Source organism: Oryzias latipes, chromosome 15 (assembly GCF_002234675.1).
Source record: "Oryzias latipes chromosome 15, ASM223467v1".
Taxonomy (NCBI): Eukaryota; Metazoa; Chordata; class Actinopteri; order Beloniformes; family Adrianichthyidae; genus Oryzias; species Oryzias latipes.
Window position 1 is genome coordinate 11409169 of NC_019873.2, and position 16566 is coordinate 11425734.

Here is a 16566-nt window from a genome sequence, read left to right on the forward strand (position 1 = left end):
AGGAACACAACCACACGGCCCAGGGCTGTAGCAGTGACATAGAAAATACACTGGGCGGGTCACAAGCTCCGTTCTGATGCATCCACTTGTAGACAAATAGATCCATGAACGTCTTTGTTTTCCTCGTCTGAGCTGGAGTCTGGATCTAAACTGCACGGATGGATAGCTCCAATACTCTGCGCCAATGTTCGGAGGCGAATTTCTAATTACCTCCTGTGAAACTATCTCCTAGAAAATGACAGAGGTTTTTTATTTTGGCTAAAAACGGCATAGCCTTGTGCATAAAAAAATCATTTTATTTTTCTTTATGACTTGTTTTTATCAGGGCAGGAAACATTTTTGTAAAGTGTGGGAATCAGATGCATTTTTCTAAATAATTTGGACAATTCTGTTGCAAAAGCTAAATTCCCCAAGTGCATCTTCTTGTAAGGCGTCAAGCACTTTGGCTCCAGGAGATGCCTCGCTGGAGGAATCCTCTCGGCGTGTTTGGATAGTGTCAGATGGTGGTGGGCTTCGGGGCTCAGCCCTGCACAGACCGCTGTAAAACCTGGGTCTGTACACAGACAGTCACTCTGAATAATAGTCCTGCTTCTCATAAATGTCAGCCCCTTAAATCACACTCGGGCCGGCACCCCGTCTCACAGAGAGAATGCTTCATCACCGCTCAAACTACAGCCGCCCGTTTATTATGTGAATGTTTATGAATCACTAAGGAGACCTCGCATTCCTGAAGCCTGTAAAATGGAGAGAGGACAGAGACGAACACGGACAGCTCGAACGGCGGAAGAAAAGCAGGAGAGACGTGTGAAGTGTGGTCAAAAATCAATACCGTCACTCATACTCTCAGCCAGAGTTGATAGGAAGTGGAGCATTTTTGTGAAGGGCAGGAAGACGTCAGTTGGTTTCATTTGGTAACGAATCCCCAGCTGACGAGTGAAGCTTTACAACTTTCTGGTCCGACGAAGATCAGCTTCTGTTGTTGATCATCACGAGCCAGAAAAACGTGATTTTTTTTTTTACTTTTCCCAACTCTGAAATCAAAATCAGAGTTTTAGGTTTACGTTGTCGGATTTTTGCCGAAATCTGATCTGTGACACGTTGACGGCATTAAAACTCTGCCATCAATAGACGACTGTGAGACATGGAACTAAAACTCCCTGAAAACAGTCGCATACTCAAACAGGAAGCAGACGTCTGAATGGTCTGTGACTCTTTGAGGAAGGTATTTTTCTGGATGACTCTGCCCAGATAACATTTCTGTCAGTCAGGAGCTAAATCTTAAGCAAATAGTTCATTCGCGGTTATTCTGCAGCAGAATGAGACATTTTGGTCTACTGTTAATGCCTTAGTCACATGCACCTGTATGGCTCAACCCCCATCCAGGTGCTGCTGGTGTTTGGGTTGCCTGAGCCCATAGAGGGTTGTAGGGAGGAGTGATAGCATCTTAAAGGGGAGCACAGGTGTGTCTTGACTACTTTGAGGAACATCATGTACATGGAAAGTATTATTGTCAAGCGTGTGACAAATGCATGTTAAAATCTTCATAAGGATAATGTATGTGACGCGCACTTCGAACGTACAACTGATGATGTTCGGTGCTGTTGTGCCACACACCATCAATTTACGAGGTGCAAGTACTGACTCCTCACTGACCACGATCAAAGGCTTTACACACGGGGTGTACAAGTGATAAGGAAGCGCACATAGAATGTCGACACAAACTACGCTCTAAATGTCTGATTTCCTAACATTCAAGCTTTGTGCAAGGAGCACGCATCTATCACTCACACAGGACTGCAGGGTGCACAGTGCACTGGGGGGTGAAAAAATGGAAAATCTACATGACATGCTTGCGTCTTATCTGCATGCCCTGAACGGGTCTGCCCATTTTTTAGCCTGCATCCACCCGTAAGGACAGTTGTGACAAAGGCATTTGCTACGTTTACACCTAATTCGCGTGGCAAGGGGCATCCAGTTTTAATGTTAAGTCAGTGTAAAGACACAGTGGGAGGTCCTGTGGCATCAGGCAGGACGGTCTGGCGGCAGCCTATTCCGGGAATTGAGTCACAGTGTGGCATCTTGCAAACAGTGCAATGTTTCCAGAGGTCAGATATCTGAGCTCAGGCAAAGACTTTGTGTCACGTCAACCAATCAGGAACTCAGCTTTGGATTGATGATGTGATCAGCGGGTGGAGTCCACAACCAACATGGAGGAGAATCTAATCGTTCTCCTCCTGAACTTTTTTACATTTTCCTTATTAGTATCAAGACAACAATAAAAAGGTTCACCTTACAGGAGTTGGGTTCTAAAAACAACTCATGATTGGTGAAATCTGAAAATTAGTCATCTTTATTTTTACTCGTCATGGATGTTTTGAGGCTTCAAAACCCCTCATTACACACTTTCTACACTTTTCCCAGACAGACATGAACATTTTATACTTTTCTCTCTTGTTTAAACTCTCAAAGTTCAAACCTTTGAGATAGAAGATTCTGAATGCATTCTGTAAAATGCACGGACGAGATTGATTGACAAGGTCTACAGCCGATCAGGATGTAGAACACAATCCCCTAAAAAAAAAATTATGCAAAGGTGCTCTGAAAAAATCTGTGAAACAGCAAGGTGAACTGTGATATAATGATGGGCGTTCATGTCAGTGTAGAACTGTTGTCATGTATGAATGTGGCTTGAAAGTTTCTCTTAAAAGTTTTTAAGTCTCCATGGCAGTCGTTGAGACTCTCACACTGTTTATTTTAAAGGTGCAGTCAGGGAAACTCGCCGTTTTCAAGTTCATACAAGGACCATCAGCCAGAACTCCGCTCAGACTGTTTACGACTGCAGATGAACAGAACCACCTGCCCAAGAACATCTGACAGGTTCTGAAACGCAGCCTGTGACTCTGGACAGTTCTTTGAGCTTCGCAGGTATCTGCAACTCATCAAGCTGCACCGCCTCTCCCGTCTTTGGGACAGTTAACACAAACGATAAACTCCCAAATGTCTGCCAAAAAACCTTTATGCCGAAAATGCTGGAACGCACGTTTTTTTTATCGTGACCCGTCTGCAGTTCAACCAGAGATTTATGAGGTACACCAGACAGATGTCCAACTGTATACGTACTGTTCGCCTTCATGGAGCAGAGGGCCTTTGCTCACTCCATTCCCCTTCATAAGAAAGTGCCACATTCTCGATTTTACTCACCCTTTGTTCCCCATCATGTTGTTCTCTGTGGTTCTGGAGAGCACTACTGTGTCCAAAAATCCTAACCTTATTTGGTTCAGAGGTTGTCTCCGAACATTTAAGCCTGACCTTTCACCAAAAAAAGAAAAAAAAGAGAACAAAAGCAGATAGAGAGGTGCAGACATGAAACAAACATTTCTCATTTTTATGAAGAGAACAAACCAAATACACGGTGTAACTGATTTAAGCGCATGTTCCCTCCAAAAACATAAAATTATAAAGCTATGCTAAGCAAATCGTGGTACATTCAAGATGTTCAGCTGGGATTTTCTTTTTTTTTTACCAGCTTCACTCTGCACTGCACAACCACTCAACACACACGTCAATAGAAACCCCGGCCTGCTTTTAATTGAGACACATCTGTATCGAGCAGCCAAATCTGCTAGTCACTCACTGAATATGAAAAATGGAATATGGGAAGGAGAGAAGAGGGTGGGAGAGAGATCAATGATATGGATCTGCATGTGGAGACGGAGCCTGCACCGTGTGCGTGCACATGCGCGGCCCCTCACATGTGTGTGTTGCGGGCGCCGCAGCATTATTGGACACCAAAATGAGTAATGACGCCGTCCCAGACAGGGCAATTACCACCAGCGCTCGTTTATTAAAGAGCGGATTGAGAGATGGTAGGAAGGAGAGAGGTGGCTCTGGAGCTGAGGGAATAGAGGATGAATAGATGGAGGAAATGACAGAGGGGCAAATGCAGGAAACTGTGTTTATTCCATGTAATTCAGTGAAAGTGTGCCGCTTCAGACATGCATAGAAGCTCAAGCGCACAAAGATCTAATTCTATCTTTGTTTTGGGTGAGCAGCAGATCAGTGCCCCTCACTGGACTTTATTGACTTTAAATTTGGACTACTTTATCTTGTTATTTAGCAGCTATCCATCACCGACTGTCCTGTCATAAATACTTCTGATCAACGTATACTACTTTGATTATACTATATTACTCAAAGTAGAAGCCCATTATGAGCATGAACACTGCATAAGCGCTGAGGACAAAGATCTCAACCCTCAACCTCTGCTTCCAAACATCAGGGCTAATGAAGGAGCCTTAGGCCGAACCTGATTTCTTCCCCTACTCCTCCGGCTTCTCACTATCCCTGCAATTGTGGGGGCATTTGGAAGGATAGGGGTGTCTGAAATAGTTTTTTGAATGTTAAGTTTTTTGAATCCGTGTCGTGTTGTGCACCGGAGGAAAAAACGCTTTACATGTGAATGTGATTAATGACTTTTTTGTTTTAACATGACTTTTTAAACTTATAAAACTAATATGGTTATCTAATTTCTGAGCGCTGGCAACTACGTGCTAACGTCTGTCGCCAATCAGGAGCGAGCTTGTTCAAAGTCCACGCTCCTTCCAACAGAAGTGACTCGGGAGAATCTGTGGCTGTGTCTGCATTCCCACCCTAACCCCTAACTACTAAAAAACTACATAGTCCACGAATATCTAGTGCCCTCGATTTTGAAAGCAATTCGGACACCATGCTCACTACTTTTTTTTGTTTTAAGCAGCAAATATGAGGTCATCGATTTCACGAAGTTAAAATCTATTTGATATGTGCGTTTTGCGACAACCATTTATGAATCCACTGAGTTCTGAAGATGAAAACATTAATCTTTTATCTCAAAAATACATTTAAATACATTTTCTTTGCAAAAATTGTTCACACGCAATGTTTTGTGGTCTATATTCGCCAATCTAGTGAACATGGATGCATACTGGTTTTTTGCAGAGACTTCTGGGAAATTTCTAGGGCAGACTTTGGAAATGGAGATTCGGACAGCACTACAATATGGTGAACGCACTATATATAGTAAGTAGTGAAGGAATTCGGACATAGCCTATGAGACTTTGGCTTCTTAAAGCCAGTGGATACTTCCCGTTTGGAAGGGGAAGTAGGAGGTCAAGGAACTGAACATTAGCAACTTAGCATTAGCATCTGCGCATTTGTAACTTCTGTTTTATTTCTAGATCCAATTCTTCTGTATCTGCAAAGACTTTCTGAGGATCAGTTGTTCTCTCTTTTCTGTCTTATTGTCTGTTTGGCCAAAAACTGTGAGAAAAAATAATCTGATTATTAATAAAGATAAGTGGAGTCAAATATATTGTTATAAGTAGTTAATGTGCTAAATTAAATGACATACCAGATAATGTTGACTTTATGATGCCATAAAATATCAATTGTTTTAAGTAATTCTGTTCTGCATTGTTTGAATGTTTTTGGCCTTTTTTCTTTGTGTCTTTTTCTAAGTTTCTTTAACTCACGCATGATAATTGCCACTAATGGTAAAAAAATAAATAAATGTTAGTTTGTTAAATTAAAGACAGTTAACAAGTCTATATTTGACCATTTTCTGTTCAAACATTCGAACAAGGTTCGCTTTAGATTTATGTTTTTCTTTGATGAATAACCAGAGACTTCTTTTGAAATCGTAGAAGGCATTATGACTTCCATTTCAAAGAAAGTTGAGTTACAAGTTGTGGTTTCAGTTCCATTTTTTTCCAAACCACTTTCCTCAATTTACTTTTGGATTTATTTGGGAAAAACTAAAAAAGAAAAAAAAACATAGAGTTGGGACGGTATAAGAAAGCCAGAGAGGTCATCCATGACAGCTTCTTGGAGACTTCCCCTCCAGGGATCAGATATTTGACCTTCTTGTCTCAAACTCCAGCTCTTTCCATATTTCTGGATTGCAAACTGAAGAAAGTCAGTCTCCCACTCCCACAGACTCTTTCCCTGGACATTTTTTTTTTCCATTTTGCCTTTCCTTTTCCCATTTCTCACCTCCTTTCTTTTCTCACCCTGTCTGTCTACATGTCTGAAATGCTAAGAAAACATTGTGGTTATGTTGGCCACGCTAAGAATCAGTCAGCAGCTGCTTGGTGATCAATGGGAAAGAAAACAAATCCTGGCCAAAGGAATTTGGGTTTTGAACTTTACCCACTCTGTTCATAACTCAAACACCATGCCAGGGAAGGGAACCATTTGAGAAATGATTGACAAAATAGATGTTTGGCTGCAAGTGTTTGTCCTTGGTTTTTTTCTTTTTGTTGTTTTTGTATCCTGGTACAATCGGCGTCCTTGTCAGGACCATGAGTCATTATGTCTGCAACATTTCACCAAATTTTGGAGGAATGGTATGGACATACAGTACAGACCAAAGGTTTGGACACACCTTCTAATTCAAAGAGTTTTCTTTATTTTCATGACTATGCAAATTGTAGAGTAACACTGAAGGCAACAAAAAGTGTGAAACAACTGAAAATATGTCACATTGTAGGTTCTTCACAGTAGCCACCTTTTGCTTTCATTACTGCTTTGCACACATTCTCTTGATGAGCTTCTAGAGGTAGTCACCTGAAATGGTATTCCAACAGTCTTGAAGGAGTTCCCAGAGATGCTTAGCACTTGTTGGCCCTTTTGCCTTCACTCTGCGGTCCAGCTCAACCCAAACCATCTCCATTGGGTTCAGGTCCGTGACTGTGGAGGCCAGGTCATCTGGTGCAGCACCCCATCATTTTCCTTCTTGGTCAAATAGCCCTTACAAAGCCTGGAGGTGTTTAGGGTCATTGTCCTGTTGAAAAATAAATGATGGTCCAACTAAACACAAAACGGATGGAATAGCATGCCGCTGCAAGATGCTGTTATGTATGCTGGTTCAGTATGCCTTCAATTTTGAATAAATCCCCAACAGTGTCACCAGCAAAGCACCCCCACACCATCACACCTCCTCCTCCATGCTTTATGGTGGGAACCAGGCATGTAGAGTCCATCCATTCACCTTTTCTGCGTCACACTAAGACACGGTGGTTGGAACCAAAAATCTCAAATTTGGACTCATCAGACCAAAGCACAGATTTCCACTGGTCTAAGGTCCATTCCTTGTGTTCTTTAGCCCAAACAAGTCTCTTCTGCTTGTTGCCTTTCTTTAGCAGTGGTTTCCTAGCAGATATTCTACCATGAAGGCCTGATTCACACAGTCTCCTTTTAACAGTTGTTGTAGAGATGTGTCTGCTGCTAGAACTCTGTGTGCCATTCACCTGCTGTCTAGTCTGAGCTGCTGCTAACATGGCATTTCTGAGGCTGGTGACTCGGATGAACTTATCCAGCAGCAGAGGTGACTCTTGGTCTTCCTTTCGTGGGGCGGACCGCATGTGAGCCAGTTTCTTTGTAGCGCTTGATGGTTTTTGTGACTGCACTTGACTTTTAAAGTTTTCCCAATTTTCGGACCGACTGACCTTCATTTCTTAAAGTAATGATGGCCACTCGCTTTTCTGTACTTAGCTGCTTTTAACAGTCTATTCAGTAGGACTATCAGCTGTGTGTCAACCTGACTTCTGTACAACACTACTGATGGTCCCAACCCCATTTATAAGGCAAGAAATCACACCTATTAAACCAGACAGGGCACACCTGTGAAGTGAAAAACATTTCAGGTGACTAACTCTAGAAGCTCACCAAGAGTGTGCAAAGCAGTAATCAAAGCAAAAGGTGACTACTATGACGAACCTACAATATGACATATTTTCAGTTGTTTCACACTTTTTTGTTATGTATAATTCCACATGTGTTGATTCATAGTTTTGATGCCTTCAGTGTGAATCTACAATTTTCATAGTCATGAAAATAAAGAAAACTCTTTGAATGAGAAGGTGTGACCAAACTTTTGGTCAGTACTGTTAGGCTAACAGAGTTATGGTTAAGTTTCTGCTGTCTGTGCTCTCATAAACGTTATTTTGTAGAGTTCATTTTTGATATATTATCACCAGTTTTCATGACAACCTTTCAATGGGCACTGTAGAGAAACATGATTTGTATATGTAAGATTTGAGCAGACCTGGAAGGACTTTTTCCCCAGGACCGACTGGGATAGGCTCCAGCAGCCATGTTAATTCCTAGGTTTGGAAAATAGGTGAATAGTTTGTGTATATGGATCGATATATAGATTAATCTGTTTATTAGTAGGATTGTTTGGAGATTTGATTACTGTTACTGTTGATTATGTCATAAAATGAAAAGTTCTAAAATTCGACTGGACGAAATTTTCAATGAGGGATTTTTTTTTATTTTTAACAAGATGGCTTCCTTGACTCCTCTCTCAAACCAGCGAAGTTCCCTGGATAGGATCTGGACCTCACTGTCCTTGAAGGAATGTCCTTTGTCAACTAGGGAACTAGGGAACACTTTGAGGCAAGGACTGATCCACCCGAAAGACAAAACACCCAGGCACAAACCCAGCGACGTGGTGTTTGGTGTTAAATGTAGTCAGGACTGCAATGACTTGTACATTGGTGAAACTAAGCAGCTATTAAACAAACCCATGAGCCAGCACTGAAGACCCAATTCCAGCATTCCACCTTCATTTAAAAGACAAAGGAAATTCATTCGAGTAGTATAAAGATCCATTCTGCATTCAGTGTTTTGAATGATAAATCTAGGACGTGCCTATGAAATCTCTAGACAACGACAGTCTTTAACCTCAACACACTACACAAAGGATGATTTGGGATTATGAGAATATTTTAAGGTATTTCTGTTCATATATACAAACAAAATAGAGAACATGTAAAAGGGGTCCAAAACATCCTGCCTCAAAATAACCCTTTAACCCTTTTGAGGAGCTCCGTAGTATAAACCCCTCAGTTAAACACACACACAGAGCTCGGCAGACATGCCCGACTCATGACTCAAGCCCAGACGCTCGCCACTGTCACTGTGTTGGTCCAGCGGTGCCAAAGCAGCCGGCTCGTCCTCCCTGTGGCCCCGCTGTGTCACGAACATGCACAATGGGGAACTGTTCGCCAAGCTTGGGAAAGACCAGAGTTCAGCGACATTAAAAGCTGAAATGAATAACTCTCTCCTCCTCCGTATCCCACTCATTCATCTTTTGGGAGATTTGGGTTTGGAAAACAAGGATATTTTTTCTGGGAAAGTACCAGTGACTGGTAGCTTGGCTGGTTTTCTTAAGGTTTAACTGGTAATAAAAAATAAGCTGGGACAGTTCGTTTTGTAAAACTTTTGCAAGTAGTTTTTTCTCCCAACTTTATTATTTAACAATACTTTGAGATGTTGATAAAAAGGAATTTTTGTTACATTACAGTCACTCATCCCTATTTTTGGGTCCTTGAAAAAGGAGGATGTAGGCTTGGTTACAATTAATTTTCTTAACTCCAGTGTATCTGCAAATGACTGAGTCACTACTGCCATTACAGCTGGATACAGGCTGTCTGTGGGCAAAGTATGTATGTAGCTGAAAGGGGAGTTGTGATTAATGCTTTACCAACAACAACGAGTGTGGCGTAAGGGCACTGTATTGTAGTGCTCCCCGCACATCATAATTGCATCCAACTCATCCTCAAAAATACTTTACAATCCTACGTTCCATTTTCAACGAGCCTCAAGGAAACTATGAGACACAACTACGCTCCCCTTGAGTTGTGCTTTGAACCAGCTTCTCTTCTCTACATCCCTCCCCAATCAATTACAATCTGTGGTAATTATATTATAATATCAATGCGAAATAAAGAACAGTTGCTTACAGACCACATGAAAATGAATCAGGAAATACAATATGTGATTAAAGTTACACTCTGATCATCTTTTATTTATTGTAAAAGTGTTCCTGGTGGTCTTTAACTATGATTTTGCCGTTTTAGCCAAAAATTAAAAAAAAAAACCTGTGTTGTTTTCTAGGACATAGTTTCTGCAGGGCAGCAGGAGTGAATCAGAAATTCACTCCTGAGTTGTGGGCGGGACTATTAGTGCAAAGTAAGCCCGCCCCCACCACCCATCATGCATCTGCTTAAAAATTACACAGTATATATCACTTGACATACTGACACCCCCCCCCCCCCCCATTCCAAACATGAAGTACTTGCTGGCTCCAAGAAGCCAATATCCTATAGACATCGATAGAGAAATAAACAACTGTTACTCAGTCACTCTCAAGATAAAACTTATTGCTTTTATACCTTTTTCTTAACACGTTCTTGCTAATCCTAATTTTCTTTCATTAAATTTTTTTTATCGCATGTTATTCATGTTATACTGACCAATCAGATGCCTCAGTAAAAGTTTGTGGTGCCCGCTGGCCCCCTCCTTGAACATTTGATTGACAGATTCTCCCGAGCCGCTTTCAGTAGAAGGGATGTGGACTTTGAAAAAGCTTACTCGTGACTGGCAACCATAGTTGCCCTAGAAATGTGATTCGGACCAATCACTGTGGTCTGGTTCTGAATTTGTTGATATAGACATACATCAGTGGACATCAGAGACAGCAGCATCTAAATCTGCAGCGTCACTCAGACATCACGCTATTCCATCTCCCGCCCCTCTGATCCTCCCCTCAGACTTCCTCTGGAGGAGCAGAAACAGAACTGGCTGCTGCTGTTGATTTGTGGGATCACCTCCCTAATATGAAGTTCCAAAAACTAAAAGTTCCTCTCTTCCGGCCCCATGATCACAAAATCCACGTTTTGTGCTTTGTGTCTTTCAGTCCCCCTCCCTCCTTTGGTGTTTCCTGCTTTGCATGGCTCTGAAAAGCCTCTGATGATTCGCCCGAGTTTGACTCTTTTTGTGCTAATTACCAAACTCAGCATCCCCTTCGCTGAAGCTTAATTAGTCGCAACACAAAATGTTCCTCTTAAACTGATCCAATTAGTGCGTTAATAATGGAGGTCAGGAGCTAACTTTTTGAAGTATCACTGAGCCATGAATCTTGGGGAAACGAAACTAAAAATCGGTTAAAAAAAGAGCGTCTCATTTCATGGAGACTTCATGAATGTCTTTGTTTTTCTTAAGGTTTTAGAGAATCTTACTTAATATTAAAAACCTGTCATGTCCAACACGCAAACATGTCTCCAAGCCCTGAACTCCAGGGAAGGGCGGACATTGTTTTATAGGAGATGAATAAGAAATCAGCCTCTCCTTTCAGCTGGGGGACACCCCTCCCCCCTCCTCGTCTTTTTTATTTTTATGTAAAATATATTGTGAAAGGTCAGGGAAGAGATAGGGTGTTCATGCATGTATGTATATGTGTTCCTGTGTGTCTGTGGTCACTAGTGTAATTCCTCTGTGTGTTTGGAGTTGGGGGGGGGGTGTCTCCTGTGCATGCTGTGCTCATTCAGAAGTAGTGTCATGTGCCTGCGGGTCTGCTGGCGAGAGGGCGGGCGGGCGGCCAGGCGCCAAAGAAAGAGGTCACATCCATATTCATCGCATTGGACATGCACATGTAAAGCCCTTTTAATGTGCCGTGACAGGGCAAAAGTGGTGCTGAGGCGGGGAAGAGCGCAGCCACGGAAACAAACGCCGTGCACCAGGGCTTGTGAGAAGCGTCCACATGCGCGTCTCCATCGGCAGCTGGCATCTCGGTGACCTGCGAAATTCAGCGGCTAGACTAAAAAACATCAATTATTGCTGCTGGAGTACAAGAAAACCCACAATGATCTAAATATAACCAATAGGTGAAACCTGCGAATGATGATTACAGATGTTTTAAATCCCCTCACTACACAATTTAGACACTTTTCTCTGACGAAAATGAATATTTTTAAACGTTTCTGTCGTGTTTTAAACTCTCAAGGTTAGCAGAAAAATAAGTCCACTATTATAGAATGGAAATCTGATTGCAATTGAAAATGTATCTAGATTTTGCGATCTGTATACTTTCTGTACAGGAGACAAGGAGGAGATTGACTGACAAGGTCTGCAGCCAATCAGAAGGCAGAAAACAGTGTGCCGTTAAAAATATATACATGTGCAAAATTAGACAGAAATAAATCCGTAAAATAGCAAGTTCATGAAGGGTGAACTGAAATATGGCGAAGGAAGACTCTTACAAACTAAAGAGTACAAACCAACATGCCTCCATTTTGCTTTAGCCTCTTATTCATACCTTAATCATGTCTTCGTAAATCAAAGTTTGGCATCACAGAAAAACATGTTTTGTGCTCCCGAAGGTTTAAACTTTGGTTAACCCTCCTGTTGTCTTCACATTCTGATACACCCCGTGTCCTCCAGGTCAAAATGACCCGTCTTCATCAAACCGCTAATGTTATTAGCTTGATTCAATTTTAAATCTTATTTTTCTTGAAGAAACAACTTGTCATTCACCTTAAATTGTGGGAACACCTAAGTTTTTCCTCTTTACCTGGAATAGACAGCATTTATTCAAGACACCACTCCTTGTCAATTGTAGTAATGTTTACAGCAACATTTGTATAGTCTTTCTATAGCTATAACTATCTAGAGTCAATGATAGAAAAATCTCTACATCACGTAAAAATCTTTGTTTGGACAGTGAACTTGCATGCATACTGACCTATTACGTAACAATCCTTTCGCGTCTGTTCTCACCAAACGTGGTTCCTGCGGCGAGGCTGGCCGGTTCCAATGATAAGTCAATGTAAAAACTGGCACATGTTTTGCGGCGCAATTTGAGCAGCCTCTGAGATTTGGAAACAATGCCGAGTCTTTGTTGAAGTGCCGAACACTATGTGGGGCTATGTTTACCAGAGTTCAAATATTGAAACCTTGGCAAACTTTTGTCACATCAACCAATCATTTTTGGTAGTGATGAGTTGATGATGTGATCAGTGGTGGGAGTCAGAAACCAACATAGACAAGCAACTTGTCATTGGTGTTGTGTAATCCACAGACCAGAAACGGACGCACCGCTAAAGGTGGTCGGTATTCAGATGCAGTAGATGGTGAACCTCACCGTACTGAGAGAATCTCTGAATGATCTCATGAACCCAGACATGGAGACGCGATTATGTGATTACACTCTGGTTGTCAAATTTTCTCAATTCTAACATTCGGGCTGAATGGAGCCAGCATACACTTACATGTATCACTTGAACAGCACTAAAAGGCTACCTGCGCAGAGCGCAGGATTTAAGAGGGTTGAACAAAATCTGTACGACACACGTAGACCTACGACCACCATTACAGCGTGTTTAAGTGCTCACTATGACCTGTCGCCCCCAGCATGGCTGTATAAAAATTATGCACAAACATTTTTGCTCTACAGGCTTAGCAAGTGGTCTTTGATTTTGATATTTCATGCGGCCCACCTACCTACCCCTATCTAGTCCCTTTCCACCTGTAAGCACAGCTGTGACCAAGGCCTAAAAAGGTGCCTGGCTGAAGTTTACCAACTGTTTAGGAAGACTTGGCTTCTGCACTGAGGCAGAGATGAGGCAGCCTCAAACTGAGTCTGAATCCAAATGCGCTTCGATTTCCAGCTATTGTTAGCTCTTGTAGATCCATGACCTTCTCCCTCAGCCTCAGGACCAAATGAAAAACTCCCTTTTGTCCTGTACGGGCTGCAGAAACTTCTCTGCTTTGAGGGTTCCAGAAATAAAAACACGCTAACCCTAAAATAAATGCTTTAAATATCAGAAATATTGAAAACATTTCCATGCTCTGAATCCTGTGAATGACGTAATTTGTCTGCCTGAATCAGACGATTCAAATGATTCGTGTGAATCCAGCAGAAACTCTGCTGATGATGATGCTGTGATGCATCATCTTCACATTATAACAGGGACCCAGGTTGCGGGTTATGACTATGGATCATTCTGCTGCAGCTTTTGAAGCCAGCCAACCAATCAGAGGGGTTGGGCTTGTAATGGGACCACTGGGTGGAAAAAGTACGGACCTGTCAAACGAGGGTCAGAGATGCATCTTTGGGGAGGCCGTTAGAGTGGAGCATCAGCGACGCGGTTGTTCGTGTTGTGTCCACTGACGGAGGCAGATCTAGCCGGAATAACAGAAGCTCTTCGTGGGACACTTGACCCAATGTCCTGAAGCTCTGTGCTCATTCTTCACCTGGACGGACCAACACCGGATCATCCCTGGGGCCATAAGGGGTCGCAGCGAGGGGTCGGAGTCAAAAGATGGGATTTTTCAAGTAACTCTACTCTCAACTTTTCAGACAGCGCCGGGATCCCCTGGGCTCCGCTGCTCTTTGTGGCCCAGAGTTCAACAAAAGGCCTGAGTGGCCACGGGAGCTTCCCTCAGCGGACAAATTAAGCGATCGGTTTTCCGCGCCGCTGTTGAAGCATGAAAACGCTCCCCTTGAACAAAAAAGAGAGCCCCCACATATGTAAATGTGTTTGGAGTCATCCTGATTGGGTTTGTCCTCAGTTTCAGAGCCGGGCGTTCCCTCTAGGATCAGGGAACGCTTTGATCCTTTGTGCCCGTCGCTGCACCTCAGTGGAGGCGAATCAAAGAGCCGTCTTCATGCCGTCCAACGGAGACGGAGCAGAGAAAGCCTCTGGACTCTAACCTGTGGCCGGCTTCAAACGGCGGGGGGATCCTCCTCAATCATCATAAGGACGTCCTCTCAGCCTCACGCCACGGGGGCACGATGTAACAGCCCGTCAGCGGCTGTAACCCAAGCACCAAAATTGCCTTTAGACGATTTTCCTGCTGCTGTTTTAAGAGCCCCACTCTGTCCTGAGCGGCCCCCACCTTCACAAAATATGAGATAATCGTTTTTCCCACTTACTTTTCTCAGCATGGGAGCGTAGGGAGAAAGAAATCGGTTGAAACTGAGAGGAGTTAGGGGGAGGCAGGGAGCATTCCAGAGCAGAGTAACTGCTGTGATTTCCTCTGCATGCAGGAGAACTTCCAGGAGGATCAGATGCTGCAGCCTAGCTGCTCCTCACATGCATGACTGCAGCTTTTGTTGGTGGCACCACTGCTGCCCCCCTGGCTTCAACCCCACAGGGCTGTGGAGGCCGCTCTTCCTGTCATCTTCCTAACGGCCGCGTCACACAGCCACTACGAAGGTTTTGCGCTTATTTCACAGATGAAAATTAGTCAAAAGTGAACATACGTGGAAAAAGTGAGAAAAGTTGTGTTCTTTCACAGATGAATGAACTACATTAAAACCACGGAAGAAGTATGAATAAATCCTGAACAGAACACGTAAACCGATGTAGAACACGGACCGTGCGTGTTTATTGTGCTGTTTATATGCAATTCATTAGTGATTCGTGTCAGTTGAGTAAATTCAAAGTTATATGTGCGCCATAGATGTGATATAAAATGGGTACATCAAAAGTCTGTTATACATACATGGATTGGTCGTGGAAAGCCATAAATGTGCGTATGCATCTCGCAAAAATCACGTACAATTGCCCAATACAAATAAAATGCGTAATTCTCAATCGGCCGAAAGTTTTGAACAGATCAAAATCGAATTCACGTAAAAACCCTTTGGCCGAAACCCTCGACAGACATCTGTGCACAATGACAAATGACAAATGCAAGAAACACTTCTGAATTATGTGTATATATATATGCACGAACAACCAAAATTTCCTAGCTGGAAGATGTACATAGTGGCTGTGTGACACGGCCTTTACCTTCCTATAGATGATGGATGTTCTGATCCATACATCTGTGCTTCCTGCAGCTCTAAACATCTTTAGAGTTTAAATTGTAGTGCCCTCCACCTCATGCTAGACATCTTCATCCTCATTTCTGAAGAAGATTCTTTCATTTGAAGGTTATTTCCGTTCAAGGTGCAGATTTTGTGACTCTCAAGCTTCAGGACTGGTGCCAATTTAACACCAACCTATAGAGCTTTTTTTCAAAACCGATTTGGTTGAGTTGCTCGTTTTCTACTCACTATCAACTTTAATTTTCTTACTTATTAGGGCTTAATCCTTGTGACACCAACAAAAGGATTCCTTCAAGGCATTTCTGCTATGCTAATTGTGGGAGGGCCAGAGTCACTGGCTGTGGCATGAAAAAAAAGTTTTAAAAAAATGCTCCACAATAGAGTGGACATTATTCAATGAGGTTTTTCCTTTCTTTCGTTTTTTATGATTGCTGCCCACTTTATAAATAATGGATAAATCTAAAAAATCTTCAAATGCAACAAAAAAGAAGCTATTTTTAAGGACATTTTTACTGATGTGTGTGGTAGAAGACATGGACATGATGGCCTTAATGTTCATAATGTTTCATGGTGCTTGGACATGAATCAAGAACGAGGAGCAACACTTGAGTGGCAGTTGTTCAGGGGCCCGAGCAGGTCGGCAAATGATGGAAGGATCGATCCCAGTCAGCTGTCGTTGTGTCCTTGGGCGTTACGGCCGTTGCCGTATTTGGTTTTGTTTTTTCTGTTTTTTGTGTATTTGATTTCTACTGCATCAGAGTGGGACATCCAGAGTGGATCTTTGTGTGTCTGTGTCTGATTATTTTCAGGTGTTGTGCTGGAAAGGCCTCCATTTAGACCCAAGCTGAAGGAGGCGGCCTTCAAAAGCACCATTTGAACCTCCGGCCTGCGAGAAGGTCTGCACTGCA